Genomic DNA, 12,629 nt, shown 5'->3' on the forward strand with positions numbered 1-12,629 from the left:
GAATGTTTAGCGAAAAAGAATGAAATTCCATTCTAGATCTAACATTTTATGTTACTTTGTTCTTGCTGACTGATTTCTCTGATATATATTTAGTATAAAGGAAACAAGACTTTATTCTCAAAAATAAATGCCTGTATTAAAATATTTAGCATATATATGTTATATATATATTTCACTATATATATATATACATAGTGAAAATTGTGAAAACAAATTGAAAAAATGCCCAGAAAGGCAATCCAGATTCAAGTTCACATAAGTAATACAGAAGAGTTAACATCTGGTACCCAAGAATGGAAACTACTACAGGGAATCTATGTTAAAATTGGCAAATTTCTGTTTCAGAATTATCCCCAGCATTACATTATAATACAATATCTGTTATACTGCATTTTAAATTTGTAGTTGTTTATTTATTCTTCAAATATATTTTGAGAAGCTACCAGGTTTTAGCATACAGAAGATAATAAAAGAGAATAAAATTCCATTCATCAGAGAACTTGCAGACTTTTGAAATTAAGGAAAAAGTAAAAACAAATATCTATAAAATGTAGGTGATAAACGACAATAAGAACTTTAAGGATAACCTAAAAAAAGGCATAGGTGTTTCTGAAGATGGAAGTGTTATAGTTATATATTGGGTAGTCAGGAAAGTATCAATAATAACATTGTTGAATAGAGTCGTAAAGTAACAGAGAGAGTGATCTGTAAGCAAATCGTTAGAATATTACTGTCAGAAAAATTGCCCAGTGCAAGTCCCTGGGATGGTGTCCTCTAGTAATATTTGAAGAAGGACAATGAAGAAGTACAATGTTGAAATAATGAAATGAGTAAGAGAGAGAATATTAGGAAATGAGGTTGAGATATAATGAAAGAGCAGATTATGTAGGACCTGTAAGTAAAAGTAATAATCTTTACTTTTTACTTATTTAGGTAAATTTAGGAGCTTTATTTAGAGGTGTGAATTGCTACAGCTTATGCTTAAATAAACTAATTCTGGCTGTTTAATACGGTTTGGCTGTGTCCCCACCCAAATCTCATGTAGAATTGTAATCCTCAGTTTTGGAGATGGGACCTCGTGGGAGGTATTGTCTCATGGGGGCAGATTTTTCCCTTGGTGCTGCTCTCATGATAGTGAGTGAATTATTATGAGGTCTGCTTGTTTAAAAGCATATGCCATCTCCCCTATCTCTCTTCGTTCTACTCCCAGCCTTGCAAAGTGCTGGCTCCTACTTTGCTTTCTGCCATGACTGAAAATTTGCTGAGGCCTTCCCAAAAGCCAAGCAAATGCCAGTATCATGCTTTCCATACAGCCTGCAGAACCATGAGCTTATTAAATTTATTTTCTTTATAAATTGCCCAGTCTCCAGTATTTTCTTTATAGCAGTGTAAAAATAGACTAATACTCTGTTATTTTGAGAATAGCCTGCAGGCTAGGAAGAATGAAAAAAATTGGAGTCAAAGACACAATGATGCCTTAGTCCGAAGTTGCAGCAAAAGTTAATAAGAAGTAGCTGGATTCTGGTTATAATGGAAAGAAAAGTCAACACAATTTGTTAACATATTTGACATAGGGCAATAGAGAATTCAAGGATAATGCCAAACATTTTATCTGAGTACTGGAGGAATGAAATTGTCTTGATCTCAAAAAAGGGAGATTATGAGAGGCTCAATTTTGAATGGGAAGGCCAGGAAATTGATATTGGCCATGTTACATTTGAAATGCAGAAATATTTATTATGCAAATTCCTTAAGTTCAGAGAGGAGATCCACCCTGGAAATACAAATTTGGCATATTCCAATATGAAACTGGATGAGACTGACTATTCAGTAAATGTAGATGGCAAATAGACATGGTCTAAGTTATGAATATGTAAGCACTCAACCAAAACTTGGAATACTAAGGAGCAGTAAGTGAAGAGGAGAGATCAGTAAGTTATAAATAAAACAGGAAGACTGTGAGGACTCTTTTGGGCAGTCAAATAAGTGTGTTAATTACTATGTATAAGCAAATCAAATGAAGACTGGAAATTGATCATTACATTGAACAATATGGAGGTCATGGGGTTGACATTGGTAAAATCATTTTGGTGAAGTGATGTGGGCAAAATCCAATTATGTTAGTTTTAAGAAAGGATAGATAGAGAAGAATTGGAAACTGTGACTAAATTTAGTGTTCTTTTTTGAAAAGTTTGGATATAAAAGGAATAGGGGTGTTTTCTAAAAGGTAAAGTGAGTATAAGCTGTTTCTTATTATTAACAATATTTTAGGGCCGTTGAGGTTCACAGCAGAGTTGAGTGGGAAGTACAGAGAGGTCTCATATACCCCCTGTCGTCACAGACACAACCACCACGTCTACGAATATCATGCACCTGAGTGGTACTTTTGTTAAGATTGATTAACCTACATTGGTACATCATTATCACCCAAAATTCATAGTTTATGTTACGGCTCATTCTTGGTCTTACACATTCTATGGACTTCGGTAAATGCATGATGTCATGTGTTCACTATCAAATTATCATATAAAATAGTTGTATTGCCCTAAAAGTCCTCTGTGTTCTTCGTATTTATCCCTTTCTCACACCAAATGCTTGGCAACCACTGATCTTTTACTGTCTCCACAGTTTTCCATAATGTTATGTAGTTGGAGTCATATAGCATGTGGCCTTTTGATAGTGGCTTTTTTCATACAGTAACACACAGTTAAGTTTTATCCCTGTTTCTTCATGGCTTGATAGCTCATTTATTCTTGCTCTAAATAATACTCTATTATTTGGATGTACCAAAGGTATTTATTCATTCATGTACTAAAGGACATCTTGGTCATTTCCAAGGTCTGAAAATTATGAATAAAGCTGCTATGAATAATCCATATAGAGGTTTTTAGGTCCACATAGGTTTTCATCTCCTTTGGGTAAATATCAAGGGGCATGGCTGTTGGCTTGTATGGTATGAATATAGTTACTTTTGTAAGAAGCTACCAAACTGTCTTGTAAAGTAGCTGCAACATTTTGCATTCCTACCAGCAATGAATGAGGGTTCCTAGTCTTCCATATCCTCACCCCATTTAAAGTTGACAGTGCTTAGAATTTTGGCCATTCTATTCTAATTGATATGTAGTAGTATCCCATGGTTGTTTCAACTTACAATTCCTAATAATATATAATTTTGAAAACATTTTCATATGTTTATTTGCCATCTCTATATCTTCATTGAAAAAGTGTTTTCAGGCATTTGGGCCATTATTTAATTGGTTTATTCATTTTCTCATTGTCGAATTTTAAAAGTAATTTGTATATTGTGTGTCTTTTGAAAATATTTTTTTCCGAAGTCTATGGCTTGTCTTCTTATTCTGTCTAAATTGTCTTTCACAGATTAGGAGTTTTTAACTGTAATGAAGTCCAGCTTATTAATTATCTTTTCATGGATCATGCTTTTGATGTTGTATCTAAAATGTCATCATTAAACCCATCATAAAACCCTTTCCTAAGTTTTCTGCTACGTTATCTTCTAGAAGTTTGATAGCTTTGTACTTTACATTTAGGTCCATAATCTATTGTGAGTTAATTTTTGTGAATGGTGTAAGGTCTCTGCCTAGATTAATTTCTTTTGCATATGAATGTTTAATTGTTCCAGCACCATTTGTTAAAAAGACTGACTTTGTTCCACTGTACTTCTTTTGCACGTTTGTTGAAGATAAGTTGACTATATTTATGTAGGTCTACTTCTGGGTTCTTTATTCTGTCCCATTGATAAGTCTGTTGTTTCACTGATGCCACACTGTCTCAGTTAGCATTTTATAGTAAGTTTTGAAGTCAAGTGGTTTCTATCTTTTAACTTTATTTTTCTCCTTCAAAATTTGGTCAGCTATTCCGAATCTTTTGCCTCTGTATATCAACTTTGGAATCAGATTTTTAATATTCACAAAATAGCTTTCAGGTATTTATGGTTAGGGTGTTGTTGACTCAAAAGACCAAGTTGGAAAAAGCTATTGTGTCTTCCTATTCATGAACATAGGATATCTCCATTTATTTGGTTCTTATTTGATATTTTTTATCAAAATGTTGTAGTTTTTCTCATATTTATTTTGGACATATTTGGTAAAATTTATACTTCAATATTTCATTTTTGGTATGCTAATGTAAATAGTGATGTGTTTTCAGTTTTAGATTTTGCTTGTTCTTCGCTGGTGCATAAAAAAGGAATTGACTTTTGCGTGTTAACCTTGAGTTCCAACTTTGCTATAATTTCTTCCTTCTTCCAGTTTTGTTTCATGGATTCTTTCAGATTTTCTACATACATGATCACATCATCTGCAAACAAAAACAGTTTTATTTTTTCCCCATCTATATGCCTTTTATTTCCATTGACTGTCTTATCCATTAGCTAAGAATTCCAGTATGATATTGAAAAGCAGGGGTTAGAGGGAACATTCTTGCCTTTTCCCCAATCTTAGCAAAAAAGCTTCAGATTTCTCACTATTAAGTATGATATCAGCTGTAGGTTTGTTGTAGATGTTCTTTACTAAGTTGATGAAGCTCCCTTTTAGTCTTATTTTGTTCAAATCTCTACCATAAATGGGTGTCAAATTTTGTCACATTGTTTTTCTGCAGCTTTTGATATGATCACGTGACTTTTCTTCTTTATGTGAAAGATAATATTAACTGAGTTTTGAGTGTCTATCTAGTCTTGCATACCTACAAAAGTCCCACTTGATTGTGGTGGGTAATTTTAAAAATAAATTGTTATGCTTGATTTGCTAATATTTTGTTGATATTTACATCTGTGTTCATGAGAAATATTAGTTTGTAGTTTTCTCCTCTTTCAATGTATTTTGCTGATTTGGTACTAGTGTAATGCTTGCCTTGAAGAATACGTTAAAAAGTATTTCCTCTTCTTCTGTGTTCTGAAAGACATTTTACAGAATTGATTTAAGCTTTTTCTTTAAATGTTTTGCAGAGCTCACCTGTGAGTACATTAGGGTCTGGTGATTTATTGTAGATTTAAATATATAAATATATATATATTGTAAACAGATATATATTAAATATATATGTGATTTTATATATATTTATAATTATATATTATGTATACTATATATATTATATATACCTAATAAGATTGCCTATTTCTTCTTGTGTGAGTTTTGGCAGACTGTGTCTTTCAAATAATTTGGCCATTTCTACCTAGTTACCTAATTTGTAGGCTGAGAGTTGCCTTTTAATATTCATGTGGTCTGTATTTGTATCCTCTCTTTCATTTACGATATTATTAATTTGTGTTCTAGCTGTTTCTTTCTTAGCATAGCTTATCAATTTTATCATTTTTTAAAACAAACTTTTGATTTTATTGATTTTTTTCCATTGACTTCCTGTTTTCAATATTATTTATTTATTTTTTATTATTTCCTTTCTTCTAGATACTTTGGGGTTTAATTTACCTTTCTTTTTCTAGTTTCCAAAAATAGAAGCTTAGGTAATTAATTGAAGTTTACCATTTTCTAATATACGTTATCAGTGCTATGAATTTATCCCTAAACACCACCTTAATTGCATCCCACAGATTTTAAGTTGTGTTTTATTTTCATTTAGTTCAAAATATTTTGAATGTTTTTCTTAAGATTTCTTCTTGATCCTTGCGTTATCTGGATGTATGTTGTTTAACCTGCAGTTATTTTGAGATTTTCCAGCTATCTTTCTCATAGATGTATAGTTTAGTGCCATTGGGGACCTAGAGCAGACGTTGTAAGTTTTCTATTCCTTTACATTTTTAAGGTTCTTTTTCAGCTCTGAATCTGTTTTACCTCGATTAATATTACATGTCATCTTGAGAAGAATGTGTAGTCTGCTGTCGTTGAATGAAGTAGTCTATAGATGGAAATTATAACCAGTTGCCTGATGGGGATATTGAGCTCAACTTTATAGATTTTCTGCCTGCTAGTGTTATGCCCAGACTGTTTATTCCCCGAAGAAGACCACCAGAGTCCAGAGTCAAAGCCAAGCGGCAAGGATCTTTAATGCAAGTTCGAACTTGGTCCCTCCGTTTCACAACATACAAGAGGGCCCCGAACAATGTACACGCTCGCTTTTTATAGCCCGATGAAAATAGGACTTGTAAGGTTACAGAGGAAGAGGGAACAAGGGAATTCTTTAGGTTACAGCATTACAATTGGTTAACATATTAAGTTATACATTTAGCAGTTATCTATTGGTTTCCGTGCTTTTAGTAAAACTACAAACGGCGGCTCCCTTATCGGGGATTTCCCAGGATTTCCCAAGCTGAGATATATGGAGAAATGTATTTGCACTGGGCCATGTTTGCACTGGGCCCAGGAAATTGAGAGATATATGGTGTCAGTATTTGCACTGGGCCGTGTTTGTACTAGGCCCAGGAAATTGAGAGATATATGGTGTCAAGCTGAATGTATTTGCTGGGCCCAGGACTGAGGAATGTGCCTGATTTCTTTCACTAGTCTTTCTGACAGAGAGATTTTAAATTATTGAACTATAATACTAGATTTAACTATCATGTTTTGCAGTTCTATCAGTGTTTGCCTTATGTATTTTGATGTTCTGTTGTTAAGTGCATACACGTTAAAATGTGTTATGTTTTTTTGAAGGATTGCTCTATCATTATGTTATCCTTAACTTTTCTTTCACTGAGGTCTATTCTGTCTACACTCACACATCTAGTCTGACTTTCTTTCAATTTACATTCACATGGTATGTCTTTCTCCAGCCCTGTACTTTTAGTCTACATGTGTCTTTATATTTAAAGTGAGTTTATTGTATACAACATATAGCTGAATTTTGTTTTCATATCTCTTCTGACATACTTTGCTTTTGCGTATTTAGAACATTAAAGTTGAACGTGATTATTGATACATAGTTAAATTAACAGCTACTGTATTTTTTACTCTTTTCTATTTGTTAACTTTTTTGTTCTTATTTTTGTCTTTCACATTTTTTCCTGTTTTTTTGTGTGTTTTTATTTGAGCATTTACATGATTCAGTTTTCTTTGTTTTGTAATATATCGATGGTTTTCCTTTTCCTACTCTTTTAGTACTTGTCTTTGAGTTTGCAACATACATTTATCACTAACCTAGGTCCTCTTTCCACTAACATTATGCTTCATGGGTAATGCGTGCACTTTATAATAACAAATCATTCCCATGTTATGTGTTTTATCACTATGCGTGGTGATAGATATGTTAGTTAACTTGATTGTAGCAATTATTTCATAATTTATATATACAGAAAATCATAACATTATATAATTTATATATATTCTTAATTTGTCAATTATTTCTTAAATCTGAAAAAAATACTTTAAATTTATTTCTCCCATCTTTTGTATTATCATAATTTATTTAGCTTATAGATAACAAACATACATATTTTTATACACATACATAGGCACATACATAATAAAATACATTGTCATTAATATGTTGAACAAACTGTTATCTTCTACTCAATAAGGAAAAACGAAAGCTTTTATTTTACCTTTGCTTATTTATCTTTAGATTCATTTTCTTCATGTACGTAAATTGGAGATTCTTATCTATATGATTTTTTTCTTCTGTCTGAATAACTTATTTTAACATGTCTTGCAAGGAAGCTCTACTGACAACAAATTTTCCAATATTACTTTGTTTGAAAAAACAATTATCTTTTACTACTGAAGGGTAATTTTTCATAGTATAGAATTCTAGGTTGGTGATATTTTCTCTCAACACTAAATATATTTCATTCCATTCTCTGCTTTTCCACAGTTTCTAAGAAGTCGAATGTAATTTTCATTTTTTTCCTGTATAGCCAAACTGCTTTTTTTCCTCCTTCTGCTTTAAAATATTTTATTTTTGATAGCCTTAAGTTCAAATACAATATAGTTAGGCATAATTTTTGATCATTTGTTTTTGGCATTTATTCTGTTTGTTGTTCCTTGAGTTGCTTAGATCTGAGGTTTGGTGTCTGACATTAATTTTGGAACTTTCTCAGCTATTATATTTTCAGCTTTTTTTATATTTGTCTTTCTTTGCCTTCTGATATTGCCATTATGTATATGTTATGCTTTTACATATAGCACGTAGTTTTTGGATACTCTGTTCTGTTTTTTTCAGACTTTTTCTTTTCAGTTTTCAGATTTGAAAGTTTTTATTAACATACTCTCAAGCTCAGACATTTTTTTCCTCAGCCATTTCCACTCTTTTAATGAGCACATCAAAGGCATTCTTTATTTCTGTTGCAATATATTTTAACTTTGAAAAAAAATTTAAAATGTAAAAAAACGTTCTTTTTAATATTTTAAATGCATTTAAAAGAAATGCATTTCAGGTTTCTTTTGGATTGTTTCTTAAAATGTCTACATCTCTGCTTACATTGCATGCTGTCTACATTATCTACTAAAGCCCATAGCATATTAATTAGAGTTGTTTTAAATTCCCAGTCTGATATTTGCAACAACCCTGCTTGGTTCTGACGTTTGTTCAGTCTCTTCAAATAGTGTATTTGTTTGTTTTTTCCTTCTAGTATGCCTTGTTTTTTTTGTTTTGTTTTGTTTTGTTTTGTTTGTTTGTTTGCTTGCAAGGCGCATATGATGTACTGTATACAAAGAACTACTACAAATAGGCCTTAGTAACACACTGGTAAAAGAAAACATTCAACAGTTCTATGATTAGGTGATCATCAGTCTTTCCATGAGCCTATTCCTTTGGGCTTTAAACTTCACCAACGCTCCTTAGTATTCCCCTACTTTAGATGGGACAGGATGGCTAGCGAGGCTGAAATTGAGTATTTTCCTTCCTCCACATTTAACTCTAGAGTCAGTTGTAGTTTGTTTATTTTCCTTCCCCCAGGTAGGTTGCGCTCTGGCAAAATAGTTTTTTTCTGAGGGCACATCTTGTTAAAAATAACAGAATGCTTGAAAGTATTTCAACATTATTCCTTCCCCCCTTCTTCTGTTGGAGGCATAAGAAGATTTTTCTTCAATGTTTACTGTGAGGACCTGGTAGAGTTTCTGGAGTAAAACTCAAAGAGTGTACCCCACCCGTTTCATGACTTGTTCTTCCTGAAAGTGTCATTTTTTCAGGCTTGTCCACACTAATCCTCAGCATTCTATCAATTAAAGTTTTGGTTTTCTACCTGAGTAATGGTTCCTGTAGAGGTTTCTGCTCAAGGATATGTTATGATTCTCTGTATCTGTCTGTCTTTCCAATTTTCAGGGCTGTGGTTTGCTCTATGGAAGGTTTTGGCAATTCGAAATAATATTTGATTTTCAAAGAACTGAAAAGAACTACAATTTTATCTAGCAATCCCACTACTGGGTATTTGCCCAAAAGAAAATAAGCCATTATACCAAAAAGATACTTGTACTTACACATTTATTGTAGCACTATTAACAATAGCAGATGTGTAGAATCAACTTAAGTGTCCATCAAAGGATGATTGTGTAAAGTGAATTCTTTAATGACGATTAACCAAATGTTAATCTCCAAGACAATGGAGAAAATGTCACCAGGGCATGTCAGCGGTCAACACGGCAACCCCTCCCATCACAGACCTGGAGGCCTAGGAAAAAATAAAGTGCTTTCATGGGCTGGGTCCCAAAGCTGTGTGCATCCTAGGGAATTGGTCCCAGCCTCTCTGTGCATGGCTGAAAGGGGCAAATGTAGAGCTCAGGCTGTGGCTTCAGAGGGTGCAAGCCCCCAGCCTTGGCAGCTTCTACGTGGTGTTGAGCCTGCAGGTGCACAGAAGTCAAAAATTGAGGTTTGAGAACTTTTGCCTAGATTTCAAAGTATTTATGGAAATACCTGAATTCCCAGGCGGAAGTTTGCTGCAGGGGTGGGGCTCTCGTGGACAACCTGTGCTAGGCCAGTGCTGAAGGGAAATGTGGGGTTGGAGCCCCCACACAGAGTCACTACTGCAGCACCACCTAGTGGAGCTGTGAGAAGAGAGCCACCATCCTTCAGACACAAGAATGGTAGATCCACCGACAGCTTGCAGCGTGCAGCTGGAAAAGCCACAGACACTCAGTGCCAGCCTGTGAAAGCAGCTGGAGGGAGGCTGTACCCTTCAAAGCCGTGGGGTCAGAAATGCCCAAGACCACAAGAACCCATCACTTGCATCAGTGTAACCTGAATGTGAAACATGGAATCAAATGAGCTCATTTTGGAGCTTTAAGATTTGACTGCCCCACTGGATTTCGGGCTTGCATGGGCCCCATAGCCCCTTTGTTTTAGCCAATGTCTCCCACTTGGAATGGTTGTATTTACCCAATATCTGTACCCTCATTGTATCTAGGAAATAACTAGCTTGCTTTGATTTTACAGGCTATTAGGTGGAAATAACTTGCCTTATATCAGATGAGACTTCAGACTCTGGACTTTTGAGTTACTGCTGAAATGAGTTAAGACTTTGGGGGACTGTTGGGAAGGCATGATTGGTTTTGAAATGTGAGGACATGACATTTTGGAGGGGCCAGAGGTGGAATGATGTGGTTTGGCTCTGTGTCCCCACCCAAATCTCATATTTATTTGACCTCCCATAATTCCTACATGTTGTGGGAGGGACCTGGTGGGATCGTTGAGTCATGGGGGCGGTTTTCTCCATACTGTTCTCGTGATACTGAATAAGTCTCACAAGATCTGATGGTTTTGTCAGGTGTTTCTGCTCTTGCATCTTCCTCATTCTCTTTTTGCCTGCTGCCATCCATGTAAGATAGGACTTGCTCCTTATGATCTTCCACCATGATTGTGTAGCTTCCCGAGCCACACGGAACTGTAAGTCCATTTGAACCTCTTTCTTTGGTAAATTACCCAGTCTTGAGTATGTATATATTGGCAGCATGAAAACAGACTAATACAATTACCAAAATGTCTGCAGGACTATGAATTTTGAATTCAAAGTATGAGGCTAGTTTTATGATTTGCATGTTTATATTTAAGTTTCTTATTAATGAAATAAATATTTTCTGTAAATGAAATGAACACCCAGAACATATGTTCTTTATATTTTGCATAGAGCTGGTGTAACCATTGTATCATCAAATAAGCATATCTAAAATTCACAAAAATATATATTGTTCATTTACTTTCTTCTAAAAACACTACTTATTCTACTCCATTTATATGGGTTTCCAACTAGCAAAAGTGATATTTTATGCAAAATTTATGCATTATCTATGAAATTGCTTTGAACCACACAAGATTTACCCGACCTAATTTTAGCATAGAACTCAAATAAGAGGTAATAATTATCCCATAATTGTTTTTACATAGAATATTTTTTAAAATATTAAAGTCAACCATTTCTATTATTGTATTTTTATTGTCTTAATTTATTTCACTATTTTAAGACATATAATTAATTGTACTAATTGGAAGTGGTACATATTTTAAACATTACCTAGTTTTAGTTGTTCTTTTTAATTTGTGAAAATTCTAAAATATTAAGCAATTTATTAATGCTACCTGATTAATTAATAATTAAATAATAACCACCATTGTAAGAGATCAGGATTTAGCTCTCAATTTAATTTTTTAAATGAACATTATGGTGATCAAATTCAGTACAATAAAAGCTAATCATTTTAAGTGAAAAAATTTAAAATAAAAACATTTACAGCTCTAAAAAGTCTGTGGTCAGCTAAAGGTTTTGCAAATACTTGCCCCACGTATTTGTAACACCCACCACAGTCAAGATGCAGAACAGTTGTAGCACAAATAAAAATTCCCTAGTAATTCTTTTTCAATTCTCACAGCTAACCACCCCAGGCAACCTCTGTCTTATTGAAAGACACCATGTCCATTTATCAGAATGGATGCCTTTTTTATAGATTAATAGAAATGGAATTATTAAGTATGTATTCTCTGTGTGTGGCTTCTTATGTGCAGCATGATAATTTTAGAAATAAATCCATGTCGTTGTTTGAATTTTTTGTTAATTTCACTACTAAACAAAATTGAAACTTGTTCATATAGGGCAATTTGTTTATGCATTCAACTGATAGACGTTACAGTCAATATATTGCTATTATGAATTACTGCTATAAATATTCATATATCAGTCCCTTTTGTGACTACATGTGTTATATCTTCTGAGTAAATGCTTGGTGAAGGAATTGCTTAATACTATGGTAACTTTCTGGTTAAATTTAATAAGAAAGCCATGGAAAGTTTTCTAGAGTGGTTGTATTATTTTACAGTCTCACCAGAAATGTATGAAAGTTTTCCTCTCATTATAACCTTGCCAGTGTTAGAATTTTGTTCTTTAAAATGTCTGATGTTTCATGAAGTGTTCAATGGAATCTAATCATACTTCTAATTTTGAATTATCTGCTGATTAGTGGTGTTGAACATCTTCCTATGGACTCACTGCCCATTTCCATGTCTTTGTTTGTTTGTTTAAATCTTTTCTTTTTATACCAAATCACATTGCTTAATTTGTTGTTGTTTTTTTTTTTGTAATTAACTTACTAGGGTTCTTTATAGATTTGCAATATAATTTAATTGTCAAATATCAGTATACTATAGTTTATCAGTTTGTGCCTTTTCATTTTCTTAATGGTGTTTATTGAAGAACATAAAATTTTGATGAAATACAACTTATTGTAATTTTTTGATAG

This window comes from Colobus angolensis, unplaced genomic scaffold (genome assembly GCF_000951035.1).
Source record: "Colobus angolensis palliatus isolate OR3802 unplaced genomic scaffold, Cang.pa_1.0 Scaffold71, whole genome shotgun sequence".
NCBI classification, from domain to species: domain Eukaryota; kingdom Metazoa; phylum Chordata; class Mammalia; order Primates; family Cercopithecidae; genus Colobus; species Colobus angolensis.